Source organism: Mobula birostris, chromosome 7 (assembly GCF_030028105.1).
Source record: "Mobula birostris isolate sMobBir1 chromosome 7, sMobBir1.hap1, whole genome shotgun sequence".
Taxonomy (NCBI): Eukaryota; Metazoa; Chordata; class Chondrichthyes; order Myliobatiformes; family Myliobatidae; genus Mobula; species Mobula birostris.
Window position 1 is genome coordinate 30,466,366 of NC_092376.1, and position 16,909 is coordinate 30,483,274.

Here is a 16,909-nt window from a genome sequence, read left to right on the forward strand (position 1 = left end):
GGATGTGCTTTGGGGCCTTATCTAAGAAAGGGTGTGCTGGCACCAAGTAGGATCTAGAGGAGGTTCCCCGAGAATGATCCCAGGAATGAAATGAGGGGAGCAATTGTTAGATCTGGGTCTGTACCTGCTGGAGTGTAGAAGAATGAGGAGGGATCTCATTGAAACCTAGCAGATATTGAAAAGCCTAGATAGAATGGATGTAGGGAGGATTTTTCCTATAGTGGGGGAGTCTAGGACCAGAGGGCACAGCCTCAGAATAGAGGGACATCAATTCTGAACAGAGATGAGGAGGAATTTATTTAGCCAGCAGGTAGTGAAACTGTGGAATTCATCACCACAGACGGCTGTGAAGGCCAAATCATTGGGTATATTTAAAGTGGAGATTGATAGGTTTGTAAGGGTGTTAAAGGTTAAGAGAAAAAGGCAAGCGACTGTTGAGAGAGATAATAAATCAGCCATGATAGAATTTCCAGAGCAGATTGATGGGCCAAATGGCATCATTTTGCTCCAATGTCTTATGGTCTTTCCCATCAACCCTTCTTCTTCCCCCTCTCCTCACCAACTGGTCCCAGATCCAACCACTTACCTACACAGTAGGGATAATTTCAAATGAGCAATTAACACAGCAGCCTACGTGTCTTTTGGAATGGGTGTGGAAGCTGGAGCAGCAAGAGGAAACCCACAGGCAAAGCATGTAAACTCCACACAGACAGCACCGTAGATCTGGTTTGAACCTGCATTACTGGATTTCCAGCTGGAGACAAAAGGGACTGTAGATATGCTGGAATCGAGAGCAACACACAAAACCCCGGAGGAACACAGTGGGTCAGGAGGCATCTGTGGAGAGAAATGGGCAGTTGACACCTCAGGTCAAGACCCTTTGTCTGGGCCGAAGGATAGAGTGGAGGTAGCCGTTGTCAAAAGGTGGAAGGAATGGGTGGAGCAAGAGTTAGCAGGCCATAGCTGAGGAAGGATAATAGGCAGATTGGGGAGTGGAAAGTGGGAATAGCGCCAAGAAGCTTGGAGGTGATGGGTGATCATGACAGATGGCTGAAGAAGATGGAATATGACAGGAGTGAAGGGTGGACCATGGAGCTGAGGGAGGTAAGTGGAGGGGACAGATGGGAGTAATGGAGAACCGGTGAGAGGACTGTACTGGTGATGACAGAGCAGTACTACTTCATCATATTTTAATTTTATGTATCAGATTAAAAACAAACTTACACTGTGTAGGTTAATCATTTATTTCTATCCTCTGTCAGCTGTAGCTGAGTGGGTGGATTTCTAATGTCTGAGGCAGAAGGTGCTGGTTTGTTTCACTTCATATAAAAACCAAGGCTGACACCCTAGTGCATTGCGAAGGGAATACTGACTACTGGAGATTCAGTCTTTCAGAAGACGTGTCAAGTCAAGACTCTCTGCTCATTCAGTGGATTGTATAGTGCTTCTTTGAAGAAAAGCTTGTTTATTTATTCTTGGTGTTTGAGAAAGTATTTATTCCTCAACCAACATCATTTTCTGCACACTAACACCTTGCTGATTGAAGGAATTTATTAAGCTCAAACCACCTGTTTTGCTTCCTAGAGCAACAAGGAATCTGCTGGAGGAACCCAGTGGGTCAAACGATATCTGTCAAATGAAGGGAATTTTGAGTCCATACCCTGAATCAGGACTGCACTATATAAAATCCACTCAGTGGCTACCTTAATCAGTACCTAATAAAGTGGCCACTGAGTGTACTTCTGTACGTTCATACTCTTCTGCTGTTGTAGCCCATCCACTTCAAAGTTCGACATGTTACGCATTCAGGGGCACTCTTCTAAGCACCACTGTTGTAACGCATGGCGCCATGGTAGCATAACGGTTAGTGCAACGCAATTACAGCTCAGGGCATTCTGCAGATCGGAGTTCATTTCCGGCCTGGTTCTGGAAGGAGTGTCTGTACGTCCTCGCTGCGGATTGCATGGGTTTTCTCTGGGTCCTGCAGTTTTCTCCCGCGTCCAAAGATGTACAGGGTAGGTTAATTGATCATTGTAAATTGTCCAGTGATTAGCTTTCGGTTACTCGGGTTTGTTAGGGCAGCCTGACTCGAAGAGCTGGAAGGCCTACTCTGCATTGTATTGCTAAATAAATAATAGATTTGGGTTGCTGCCACCATCCCTTCAACTTGAACTAGCCTGGCCATTCTCCTCTGACCTCTCTCATTAACAGGGCGTTTATGGCCACAAAACTGCCGCTCACTGGATGCTTTTTGTTTCTCACGCCATTCTCGGTAAATTTTAGGAACCGTTCTGTGTGGAAGATCCCAGGAGATATGCCGTTTTGGAGATACTCAAACCACCCCATCTGGCATCAATAATCATTCCACGGTCAAAGTCAATTGAATCACACTTCTTCCCCATTCAGATGAGTGATCTGAACAACAACTGAGCCTCCTGGTCGTGTCTGCATACTTTTCTGCACTGAGTTGCTGACACATTAGGTTAGATTAGATTAGATTATGAGGACATGCAGTCCTCTTTTATTGTCATGTAGTAATGCATGCATTAAGAAATGATACAATTTGTTCCTCTAGAATGATATCACAGAAACACAAGGCAAAACAAGACTAAAAAAACTGACAAAAACTGCATAATTATAACATAGTTACAACAGTGCAAGCAATACGGTAACTTGATAGAAGAACAGACCATGGGCATGGTAAAGAAAGTCTCAAAGTCTCTCGAAAGCCCCATCATCTCACACAGACGGTTGAAGGAAGAAAATTCTTCCTGCCATGAGCTTCCAGCGCCGCAAACTTGGCGATGCAGCATCCTGAAAGCACCCGACCGCAGTCCAGCTCCGAGTCCGTCCGAAAACTTCGAGCCTCCAACCAGCTCTCCGATACCGAGCACAGAGCACCATCTCTGCCGAGTGCTTTGACTCCAGCCCCGGTAGCAGGCAATAGGCAAAGCCAAGGATTTGGGGTCTTCCCCTCCGGAGATTCTCGATCGCACAGTAGCAGCGGCAGTGAAGCAGACATTTCAGAAGTTTCTCCAGATGTTCCTCCATGCTTCTCACGGCTGTCTCCATCAAATCAGGATTGTGCACGGCATCCTACTTCACGAATACGATATCAATTCAGAGCGGTCGCGCACGCTGCGTCGCGTCGCCATCTTCTCCTCCCTCATGATTAGATATTTGCATTAACGAGCAGGTCTGCCTAATAAAGTGAACTCTGAGTGTTGATCTAATAGTGAACACACATCAAGTATACTCTGTGGGGCATGAAGTGCATTGAGGGCCACATAGATGCTACAAATGCAACATTCTGTTTTCTCTTTTTGTTCAGCTGCATCACTGTTGGAAGTGTGCTCAGGAAGAACATTTTCTCTCAAGGTTTTGTGGTTCAATTGCAATATCACACACTCTGCTATCTCAACAGTTCACCCTCACTGTTGTCAGCTGCTCACTCCTACGCTTTCTCCTGCTGCCGACACTCTGCTGTGTTTGCCTACGATTTGCCTGAGGAGTGACCAATTGGACACGGTAACAGAGGATGCCAGAGGTCCAAGTGTGAAGTCAATGACTTTCAGAGAGAGGACTGGGGGAAAGAAGAAAATATCTTTTTTTCTCTCCAGTCCAGCTGAAGCGTCTCGGCCCGAAACGTCGACTGTACTCTTTTCCATGGACGCTGCCTGGCTTGCTGAGTTCCTCCAGCATTTTGTGTGTGTTGCTAATTTTTCACTGTGGCACCTTTGCTGTTTTTTCAATGCATCAGAACATGGCAAAAAGAAGCTGAATTAAAACTGATTACAGCACTCTGTCACTTAATTACCTTCTAATTTGAAAAGGAAAGTTACACATTTTTTATCTTGTCAAAAATCAAGTTTACATCATGCCTGCACTCTGAATATTCTTAGCACCAATTTAAGAGAAAATCACAGCCCATATATTTGAAACTTCATGATTTTCATTATCTTAGAATATTTAAGGTGATGCATAGCATTTCACAAAGCTTTACTACAGCCAAATGAAAAAGAAACTCTAACTTAGCTACTTGCTTAAGCAAAAACATAAATTATGTGTTTTAAAAACATAAGATACATTCACAAGGCTAGGCCACTGAATTCTTGGAGCCTTTTTGACTAATAAAATCATGGCTGATCTTCTACTTTATCCACATTATTCACTAAGTTTTCAAAAGATCCCACTCACAGGAGCAGGGATGGAGGGGACACAGATTTAGACCATAAGACCATAAGACAAAGGAACAGAAGTCGACCATTTGGCCCATCAAGTCTGTTCCGCCATTTTATCATGAGCTGATCCATTCTCCTATTTAGTCCCACTCCCCCGCCTTCTCACCATAACCTTTGATGCCCTGGCTACTCAGATACCTATCAATCTCTGCCTTAAATACACCCAATGACTTGGCCTCCACTGCTGCCCGTGGCAACAAATTCCGTAGATTCACCACCCTCTGACTAAAAAAATTTCTTCACATCTCTGTTCTGAATCGGCGTCCTTCAATCCTGAAGTCATGCCCTCTCGTACTAGACTTCCCCCATCATGGGAAACAACTTTGCCACATCCACTCTGTCCATGCCTTTTAACATGCGAAATGTTTCTATGAGGTCCCCCCTCATTCTTCTAAACTCCAAGGAATACAGTCCAAGAGCGGACAAACGTTCCTCATATGTTAACCCTCTCATTCCCAGAATCATTCTAGTGAATCTTCTCTGTACCCTCTCCAACGTCAGCACATCCTTTCCTATCTAACGCTCTGTTACATATGACTTTCTCAGCATCTAACATAACAAAGAAGCCATTTTAAATTTAACATACAAAAAAAAAGACCCCGTGCACATTAATGAGACCAAAACTGCCCACAGTACTCCAAGTGAGATCTCACCAGCACCTTATAGAGCCTCAACATCACATCCCTGCTCCTATACTCTATTCCTCTAGAAATGAATGCCAACATTGCATTCGCCTTCTTCACCACCGACTAAACCTGGAGGTTAACCTTAAGGGTATCCTGTACGAGGACTCCCAACTCCCGTTGCATCTCAGAACTTTGAATTCTCTCCCCATTTAAATAATAGTCTGCCCATTTATTTCTTCTGCCAAATTGCATAACCATACACTTTCCAACATTGTATTTCATTTGCCACTTCTTTGCCCATTCTCCTAATCTATCCAAGTCTCTCTGCAGACTCTCTGTTTCCTCAGCACTACCGGCCCCTCCACCTATCTTCGTATCATCAGCAAACTTAGCCACAAAGCCCTCTATTCCATAATCCAAATCGTTGATGTACAATGTAAAAAGAAGTGGCCCCAACACAGATCCCTGTGGAATACCATTGGTAACTGGCAGCCAACCAGAATAGGATCCCTTTATTCCCACTCTCTGTTTCCTGCCAATCAGCCAATGCTCTATCCACGTATGTAACTTTCCCGTAATTCCATGGGCTCTTTTCTTGTTAAGTAACCTCATGTGTGGCACCTTGTCAAAGGCCTTCTGAAAATTCAAATATACAACAACCACTGCATCTCCCTTGTCTAGCCTACTGGTAATTTCCTCAAAGAATTGTAATAGGTTTGTCAGACAGGATTTTCCATGCTGAGTTCTGCCTACCTTGTCATATGCCTCCAGGTACTCTGTAACCTCATCCTTGACAATCGACTCCAACAACTTCCCAACCACCGATGTCAAGCTAACAGGTCTATAATTTCCTTTTTGATTCCTTGCCCCCTTCTTAAATAGCGGAGTGACATTTGCAATCTTCCAGTCCTCCGGAACCATGCCAGAATCTATCGACTTTTGAAAGATCATCGCTAATGCCTCCACAATCTCCACAGCTACTTCCTTCAGAACACGAGGGTGCTTTCCATCTGGTCCAGGAGATTTATCTACCTTTAGACTATTCAGCTTCCTGAGTACTTTCTCTGTCGTAATTATGACTGCGCACACTTCTCTTCCCTGCCACCCTTGAGTGTCCGGTATACTGCTGATGTCTTCCCCATTAAAGACTGATGCAAAATACTCGTTCAGTTCCTCCGCCATCTCCTTATCTCCCATTACAATTTCTCCAGCATCATTTTCTATCAGTCCTATATCTACTCTCACCTGTCTTTTACTCTTTACATACTTGAAAAAGCTTTTAGTATCCTCTTTGATATTATTTGCTAGCTTCCTTTCATAGTTCATCTTTTCCCTCTTAATGACCTTCTTAGTTTCCTTTTGTAAGCTTTTAAAAACTTCCCAATCCTCTGTCTTCCCACTAATTTTTGCTTCCTTCTATGCCCTCTTCTTTGCTTTAACTTTGGCTTTGATTTCTCTTGTCAGCCACGGTTGCATCCTTTTTCCATTTGAAAATTTCTTCTTTTTTGGAATATACCTGTCTTGCACCTTCCTTACTTCTCGCATAAACTCCAGTCACTGCTGCTCTGCTGTCTTTCCCGCCAGTGTCTCTTTCTAGTCAACTTTGGCCAGTTCCTCTCTCATGCCACTATAATTTCCTTTACTCCACTGAAATACCAACACATCAGATATCAGCTTCTCTTTTTCAAATTTCACAGTGAATTCAATCATGTTATGATCACTGCCTCCTAAGGGTTCCTTCACCTCAATATTTCTAATCACCTCTGGTTCATTACACAATAGCCCAACAACAAGCTATTCTAAAAAGTCATCTCACAGACGTTCTACAAATTCTCTCTCTTGAGATCCAGTGCCAACCTGATTTTCCCAATCCACTCCCCCACAATTATCATAACACTGCCCTTCTGTTAAGCCTTTTCTATTTCCTGTTGCAATTTGCAGTCCACATCACTGCAGCTGTTAGGAGGTCTGTATATAACTGCCATCAGGGTCCTTTTACCCCTGCGATTTCTTAGCTCAACCCATAAAGATTCGGCACCTTCCGATCCTATGTCACCTCTTTCTAATGATTTAATATCAGTTCTTACCAATAAAGCCACGCCTCCCCCTCTGCCTACCTTCCTATCCTTCCGATACACCGTGTATCCTTGGACATTCAGCTCCCAGAGACGTGCATCCTTCAGCCACGTCTCAGTGATGGCCACAATATCATACCTGCCAATCTGTAGCTGTACAACAAGATAATCAACCTTATTCCTTATGCTGCGTGCATTTAAGTACAACACCTTAAGACCAGTATTTAGTACTGCAACCTTATTGCACTGCAGCTCATCCCAATGGCTACAAATTTGCCCCATCACCTGCCTGTCTTTCCTGACATCTTTACTGTTCACTATCTTAGATTTATTTCTGTTTTCCCCTTCCTCCACTCTATCATTCCGGTTCCCATCGCCCTGCCAAATTAGTTTAAACCCTCTCTAACAGCTCTATTAAACCTTCCCACCAGGATATTGGTCCCCTTCGGGTTCAGGTGTAACCCGTCCATTTAGTGTATTTGTTTCATGGCAGAGCGACCTTGTGTGCTGGGTTCACTAAGAGAATGTGGTCCTTACTGGAAGCCAGGTACAAGGAAGTGAGGGCAGATGTCTGTTGGAGTCAATGGGTTTCTAGTGGATGTTGGTGGATCAAAAATGGCATTAGATAAGTCGAAGAAGGGAGGAGGTGTGGCATGGGAATGTGAGATGAGAATGGAAATGGAAAGAAAATTTGATGACATTATCCATTTCAGAACAAGAACGCAAAATGTCACTGACGCAGTCATCATTGTGGTGTGATAGGAATCTGAGATTCTGAAACAATGAATGGAGACACAAGAGACTGAAGATAATGGAACCTGCAGCTATAAGCAGTCAACATTGTCAATGTTTCGGGTTCGAACCATCCATCAGGACTCCTAATGCAGGGTTTCAACCCAAAACATTGACAATTAATTTCCTCCCGCAGATGCTGTTTGTGCCATTGAGTTCTTCCAGCAGATATTTTGTTGCTATGGATCAATGAATAGTCCACAACTCCCTTAAATGGCAGGCTCGTGGGTCACCATAGCAACATCTTTCACTTAGTGCTATTGATTGCCCTGGTAAAGTTGCCTGGTGTCAAAGCAGAAGCTGGTGGTCGAAAGTGACTAATGGGGTCTCCTTTCAAACAAAACATGCCACGACACCTGGTTCATAAACACAAGAGACTTTGCAGATACTGTAAATATAGAGCAACACACACAAAATGTTAGAGAAACTTAATAAGTCAGGCACCCTTCCTGATGAAGGGTCTTGGCCCAAATTGTCAACTGTTCATTCTCCTCCATAGGTGCAGCCTGAAGTACAGATTTCCTCCAGCACTTTGTGAATATCCAGCTGGTGGAGAAGAAGGAGTAGAGGATTTATAATGAACTGGATCTGGACACTGAAAACTTAAATGGAACGGATCAGAGATGCATGCTGGATGAGATTGGATGAGATGAGAAATAGAGATTACGCTTTGAAATGGAGTCAATCATGGCCCTGCGCCCTGTCTCTGGTCTTCTCCATGAGGCAGCCTGTGCCCACAGTCCTCTTTGGGGACTGCAGAGTGCCCGATCACTCGATCGAACTCCAAGCTATCGCTGTTACCTTCATCAAAACTGGAGGAATCTGAAATGCAGGGGAATCAGATGACTTTTGAATTCATAGGTTGGATTTATTAGTAAGTATTTTTCATTTATATTTTGGTTACGGTCAGGTGCAAGTAGAAACTTCTTGACTACCCTATCAAAATGCTTCATGTTTGTTCTCCTCAATTGGGTTGCCTTCCCAACCATCCTTGGAGAAGTGTCTCAGACTGTTCAATCTCCAGTGACTGCCCTCTGTCCAGTCCTGATGAAGGGTTTCGGCCCAAAACGTCGACTGTTTATTCATTTCCATCGACGCTGCCTGGCCTGCTGAGTTCCTCCAGCATTTTGTGTGTGTCACTTCAGATTTCCAGCATCTGCAGACTTTCTCGTGTTTGTGCCCTCTGACCCTGTTATCAGGAAACAACAGCTGCACTCACGCTGCATATTTCAGCTCCAAATACTACCCCTGCATAACTTTACAATATTCTCTGCCAGCGGAGAAAACCGATTTATTTTCAGACAATGTGGCAAGAAAAAAACACTGACTGTCCTCATTGTTCCCTGGTGATATTCTGCTTATACCACAGGTGATTTAACCACTCACACACTGATGTTTTGTTTGTCATGGTATTTGGGTAAGGACCTCCATAAAAGGAATTATCAATTAATAACTGGAACCACTCCCACTGAATGCAACCGTGAAATGAAGTCTTCGCAGACAACTTGTGTCCTTCTTGAAAGATCATAGGAAAATATTAGGCTGAATGAACGAGCTAACTCAGAAGGCACGCATCTGTGTAAAGCAGCTGGGAGACACACTGAACGTAGTGTCTCACTCGCTCCAGCTCATTTCTATTTCTGGAGTTAAGGCAGCGGCAGCTGTTTGTACGCTCTCCAAGTTCAACCTGTCTGCTCAAGTTAGCAAGGCAGCTTTTACATGACTGGCCTGCATAGCTCCTTTGCTGACACTGGAGCCAGCTAATGCACACACTCCCACGTGGAGTTACTTCACTCTAGGCATCTACTCCACCATATAAACAGATGATCAGCAGCCATTACATAATCGGAATGGCATTTAGGCAAGTGAGTATCTGTCCAAATGCTGTCGCAGGCTAAAATCAGCACCAAGGAATCTTTTGTAACGTGGTCTGCAAATTAGGCACTTTGGTTTAAAATCAAGCACAAATTCAAAATTTGAACTGATCGACAAATCCGTTCCCATCCACACTCCGAACTGCCTCTGCAGCCTTCTCCTGCCCAAAGGCATTAGATCCTGCTCTTTGACCTGCCAATTATGACCTACATTTTCCACATACTACCACTTTCACAGCCATTGCCCATCTTGGATTTTGTTTTTCCGCAAGACAAAACAGCCAAAGTCAAAATCAATGTAAAGTCAAAGTGAAATTTATTATCATATATGCTAGAATATACTACATTGAGATTATTTTGTTGCAGGCATTTACAGGAAAATAAATAAAATGAATTTATGGAAAATTATACACAAAGGCTGACAAACAACCAAGGTGCAAAAGAAGACAAACAGTGCGAATAAGGAATAAATAATACTGAGAACATGAGTTTTGGTGTCCTTGAAAGCGGAATCAGTAAGTTGAGGGATCGGTTCGGAGCTGTGGTGAGTGAAGCTATCCTCATCGGTTTAGGAGCCCGGTACTTGAATGGTAATTGTTCCAGGTGGAGTGGGACCTAAAGCACCTGTATCTCCTGCCCGATGGCTCTAGTCAGAAGACCCATACCTTTGGTATTTTCTATGTGTCGGAAGGCTTTGCCCTGTTGCCAGAATTTGAGATTATCTTAGTTGAGACAAACATAGCGCTGCACTGTCTAAAGCATTATTTTTAAATGTTATTTTACAAAGGCCCTGATAATTTGTTTACTTAGGGGTAAATTGGTTCATTGCTGTCACACGTACTGAGGTACAGTGAAAATTTTGTCTTGCATACCATCCTTACAGATCAATTCATCACAATGGTGCCCTGAGACAGGACAGGGTAAAACAGTAACTGAATGCAGAATAAGTTGTTATAGTTACAGAGACAGTGTAGTGGAGTTAGATAACAAGGTATAAGAATTGAATTGCATTGACTTTATTTCTTACATCCTCCACATACAGGAGGAGTAACAATCTTTACGTTACGTCTCCATCTGAATGTGCAAGGTCATAACAAGATAGATTGTGAGGTCAAACGTCCGTATTATTGTACTAAGGAACCGTTCAATAGCCTTATAACAATGAGACAGAGGCTGTGCTTAGGCCTGGCGGTACCTGCTTCCAGGCCATTTGTATCTTCTACCCGATGGCAGGGGGAGAAGAGAGAATGTCTGGAGTGAGTGGGTTAAAAATTAGTGGTATTATTCTAAGAATGGTATAGGGGTACTTCCCTTGGCAGTCTCACCTTTCTGGACACTTATTAAAATATCATTCCTATATGTGGGATCTCTCTGCACAAATTAACTGCAATATTTATTAGTGTAACAGTGATCAGTGTAAAAAAATAGTAGGGTATTAGCTGTAAGGCATTGCATAGGACAATGGTAATGTACTAAACCCGGATGGCCAGCTGCACAACGAATTATGGGCATAAGATTAGCAGCTGGTGGAGCATAAACCAGGGAAGGTTTATATTCAAGTCCCAATATGTGTGTTGGGGCCTCTCAAATATCAAATGTACTCTGTAGTTGGGGAGCTGAATATGATTCTCACCAGAATGGAAACAGTATTAACACTGGTAACAGTCACAAATAGCATTAATGGTGGAACCGGAGGCAAAACGTCACCACCCTCAAATGAATTAAATGTAAGTTGAGTATAATTATAAGCAACCCCCCCCCCAGTCTGGCACTGCACTCTGGCATAACAATTTTATCCCCTTCTTTAGCTGCGATTTGTTTTCGGTTTATTTAGTATTGCACCTTCTCAGCAAGATGGCTGTGATTCCAGGTTATGGCTAGGGAGCTGCTCTGAACTATGCAGGTATGTGCGCAGGACACCTATGCACACCCATGGAGCGACAGAGGCAAGGCAGCAAAACTTTCAAATAATTTCTTGCCTGTCATGTCAACAATCTATTCAACTAAATCAGCAGGGGGTCACAGGGGCATAGCTGCTAGTTTAACACATACAAAATGCAGGAGAAATTCAGCAGGTCAGGCAGAATCTATGAAAAGGAGTACTTGACGTTTCAAACCCAGGCCCTTCATTAGGAATGGAATGGAAGGGGGAAGTAGATCCAGAGTAAGAAGGTAGGGGGAGGGGAAAGAGTACAAGCTGGAAGGTGAAAGGTGAAGCCGGATGGGTTGGAGAACACAGGGAACGGTGGGGGCGGGGTGCTAAGTAAAGTGATAAGCTGGAAGGTGATAGGTGGGAAAGGTAAATGGCTGAAGAAGAGTGAACCTGATAGGAGAGGAGAGTGGATAATGGGAGAAAGGAACGGAGGGAGGGCACCATGGGAAGGTGATAGTCAATTGAGAAGAAGAGAAGAGGGGAACCAGCACTATTTCAGCACCAGCAATCACCATTCGGGGTTTGATTCCCACCGCTGTCAGAAGGGAGCTCGTAAGTTTGCCCCGTGGCCGCATTAGTCTTCTCCAGGTGCTCCGATTTCTCCCTACATTCCAAAGATGTACGGTTCACCTCAGGGAGCTGTGGCGTGCTATTTCGGCACCAGAGGTTGTGACAACACATTCAGACTTTCCAGGACAATGCTCACTGATTTCATTTGACGCAAATGACATGCATGCTTTGATGTTTCAAAGTACTGTGCACGTGACAGATAAAGCTAATCTAATCCTTTATAGCACTGGCCATATTACTTCACTCTAACCTGGCTGTTCATAATGGAGTCATCATCTCTACAGCACCCATGTATTTTTTCTAGAAATTATGCATGGAACTCTCATCCCTCATTTTTAAACCCTAGGCAGCCACATAAAATAGTGACGCCAGTGGACAGTCGATCTGCAAAGCAATAGTCCAAGCTGGAGACACTGGTGGGAAGAAAGCAAGTTTGGGACTGCCTTCTTTCATTGTATGGAACTGCAGGAGCTGCAACATAGTCCAAAGAAAACAATTTTCCAATATGACATAGGTAAATAATAGGTAACAGCTAACAAGCTTCAAGCAGTCTCATCTCTCGATGATTGCTTTAACAATAAATATAGCCGTGCCAAAGTTGAAGTGCAGAACTTCAGCACAGAAACTGTAGATTGAATTTTTCGGATTAAGCCCCTGCCACTGGGCATTGATAGCTGTGGATTAATCAACTGAATAACTGGCATATCCCCTTTTGACCCTCACCAATTTTTATAGATGCACCATGCAAAACATCCTGTCTAGATACATCGCAGATTGGTGTGGCAATAACTCTGCTTGGGAACGCGAGAAACTGCACAGAGTCGACGGCGTAGCTCAACAGATCATGGAACCCTGCCTTCCCTCCACGGACTCTCTCTATACTTCTCGCTGCCTCAGAAAAGCAGCCAGAATATTCTCTTTCCTCCCACCTTCCGTCAGGCAGAAGACAGAATAGCCTGAAGGCACATACCAACAGACTCAAGGATTGCTTCTATCCTGCCGTCATAGAACAACTCAACAGTGATCAAGTACAATAAGATGAACACTTGCTCTCACAATGTACCCCATCCATTATTTATTTTTATACACACATTTCTTCTCTCACTCTCCTTTTACTCCCTCTGTCCCTCTGACTATACTCCTTGCCCATCCTCTGGGTTCCCCCCCCCCTTGTCTTTCACCCCGGACCTCCTGTCCCATGATCCTCTCATATCCCCTTTGCCAATCAACTGTCCAGCTCTTGGCTCCATCCCTCCCCCTCCTGTCTTCTCCTATCATTTTGGATCTCCCCCTCCCCCTCCCACTTTCAAATCTCTTACTAACTCTTCCTTCAGTTAGTCCTGACAAAGGGTCTCGGCCTGAAACGTTGACTGTACCTCTTCCTAGAGATGCTGCCTGGCCTGCTGCGTTCACCAGCAACTTTGATGTGTGTTCCAATGAAGTTACGTTGCCTTTTCATGATCTCATACATTATTTCTCTTTTTCTGCTTGCTCTGTTCATGACATCCTCGTTATATATGCATTTCGTCCATGATATTCTTTGCATCCTCCTCAAAAACCACATCTCTGCTGCTTCAATTCATTTCCTCATGTTACTAGATATTGTCCAACATTCTGATCCATATAACATAACTGGATAAACGTAACATTTCAGTACTCTGAGGCGGGTTGTCATGCCTCGTTCAGTGTTGGTCAGTATACTCTTCATTCTTGTAAAGGTGTCTTTTGTGATCCCTATTCTTCTTTTGATGTCCATGTCGCACCTGCCATCTGATGTCACCCAACTTCCTAAGTAGCAAAAGTTCTGTACTTGTTTTATGTCTTCCCCGTTTATTCTCAGCTTCCATAAGACATAGGAGCAGAATTAGGCCATTTTGCCAATCAAGTCTGTTTTGCCATTTCATTATGGCTGATCCATTTTTCCTCTCAGCCCCAATCTCCTGTCTTCCCACCGTATCCCTTCATGTCCTGACCAATCTATAATCTACCAACCTCTGCCATATAGGTATATATATATACACACACACACCACTCTCTGGCTAAAGAAATTCCTCCTCATCTCCATTCTAAAAGGACACCCTCTATTCTGAGGCTGTATCCCCTGATCTTGGACTCTCCCACCATAGGAAACATCCTCTCCACATCCACTCTATCAAGGCTTTTCACAATTCGATAGGTATATAGAGCATGCAAAACAAAGTTTTTCCACAGTACCACGGTACGCGTAACAATAATGTAGTGAACACTTTTGGGCTCCTTATCTAAGAAAAGATGTGTTGGCATTGGAGACGGTTTAGAAGAGGTTCACAAAGATGACTCCAGGAATGAAAGGGTTATCATATGAGGAAAATTTAATGGCTCTGGGTCTGTACTCGCTGGAATTTAGAAGGATGAGGGAGGATCTCATTGAGTCCTTTCAAATGTTGAAATGCTTAGGCAGAGTAGATGTAGAAAGGATGTTTCCTATGGTGGGGGAGTCTAGGACAAGAGGGCACAGCCTCAGGATAGAGGCATCCATTTAAAACAGAGATGCAGAGAAATTTCTTTAGCCAGAGGCTAGTGAATTTGTGGAACTTGTTACCACAGGCAGCTGTGGAGGCCAGGTCATTGGGTGTATTCAGGATGGTGATTGATAGGTACTTAATTGGCCACAGAATCAAAGGTTACGGGGAGGCCGGGCAGTGGGGTTGAAGAGGGGAGAAAAAGGGTCAGCCATGATTGAATGGTGGAGCAGACTCAATGAACCAAATGGCCTAATTCCATTCTTATATCGTATGGTCTTGCAGTCTAAGATTAGATTAGATTAGATTCAACTTTATTGTCATTGTGCCGAGTACAGATACAAAGCCAATGAAATGCATTTAGCATCTGACCAGAAATGCAAAGAATAGTGTTGTTTACAAAATAACTGTGAATAAAAAAGTGCTACAGCACACAAATATAAAAGTACTGAGACAGTACAATATGGATGCAATACTGCTTAATGCTGTGATGAGAGGTTCAGCAGGGTCACAGCCTCAGGGAAGAAGCTGTTCCTGATCCTGCTGGTGCGGGAGTGGAGGCTCCTGTAGCACCTACCAGATGGGAGGAGAGTAAAAAGTCCATGGTTAGGGTGAGATGCATCCCTGATAATGCTTTTCGCCCTGCCCAGGCAGCATTTATGGTAGATGTTTTCAATGGTGGGCAATTGGGTGCCGATAATCCGCCAGGCAGTTTTCAGCACACGCTGGAGTGCTTTGCGGTCTGATACAGGACAATTGCCATACCACACTGAGATGTAGTTGGTGAGTATGCTCTCAATGGTACACCGGTAAAAGTCCGTCAGTATCCTGGGACAGAGGTGAGCTTTCTTGATGCTCCGCAAGAAATAAAGGCGATGTTGCACCTTTTTGATCAGAATGGAGAAGTTCAGGGACCAGGTGAGATCCTCGGAAATGTGGACACCAAGGAATTTGAAGCTTGATACACGTCCCACTACAGTTCCGTTGATGTAGATGGGGACGTGAGTGTGACTCCTGGCATGCCTGAAGTTCACAATGATCTCCTTGGTCTTCTGGGTATTAAGGGCCAGATTGTTGTCGACACACCATGCAGCCAGGTGCAGAACCTCGTCCCTGTAGGCTGTCTCGTCATCCCCTCTGATCAGACCAACCACCGTGGTGTCTTCTGCGAACTTGATTATGGAGTTAGAACCATGTACAGGAATGCAGTCATAGGTGAAAAGGGAGTACAGAAGAGGGCTCAGCACACAGCCTTGAGGCACGCTGGTGTTCAGGGTGAGAGTGGAGGAGGAGAGGTTGTCTAACTTAAATGATTGGGGTCTGTTAGTCAGAAAGTCCAAGGTCCAATTGCAGAGGGATACGCTGATACCAAGCTGGCGAAGTTTGGTGATCAGCTTGGAGGGGATCACAGTATTGAATGCCGAACTAAAGTCAATGAACAGCATTCTGACATAAGAGTTGGGGCTGTCCAAGTGGGTCAGGGCAGAGTGAAGTGCCGTGGATAATTCACATAATTTATTTATATGGTGTTTTGAAGAAATGCCAAAATTTATTAAATGGTTATTGTTTGGTGGATTATTGCACTCTGAAAGTTTAATCTTGAAAACCACAGTCTTTCCACTGATTTGCTGTAATGTTGCAATGACCCACAAGCCATCATACTGTACCATAGGACAATTATATTTATAATGTGACATTAAAAGCAGGAAGTTTCTTCTCTTGTTAACCAGTAACATCAGTGAACTGAGCACAGAGAGCTGCACACGGAGAATATGCACTGTAACTTTATCCACCAGTCTTAATAACCACAATTAATACAAGAGGGAATGCCTTGTAGAGTCTGAACTGTACACCTTTGGGGAAGCAGGAGATTTAGATTGTTGAAGTGCATACAGACAACTTCAAAAACACTCTGTAGTTCTCGTCTGTTTCTAGGTCAATTTTCATTTTACAACCTTACAACTGTGACTGCAATTGAAACGGCTCTTCATTGGTTGTAAAACACTTTGAGACGTGCTGAGGTTGTAAAACACATCATATAAATGCAAGTGTTTTTTTCCCTTTGACATTTACTTCACTTGCAAACACCCACACCCAGTATTCTGTGGAATCCTTCCGAACTATAAAGAGCTGCCACACTCAGAAGTGCTATGAGCTCTGTGTGTGTTTGTGGTCTTCTGCTGCTGTAGCCCGTCCACTTAAAGGTTGGTGTTTTGTGTGTTCAGAGATGTTCTCTCCACATCACTGTTGCAGATGCATGGTTACTTGAGTTACTGTCGCCTCCTCTCAGCTTGAAC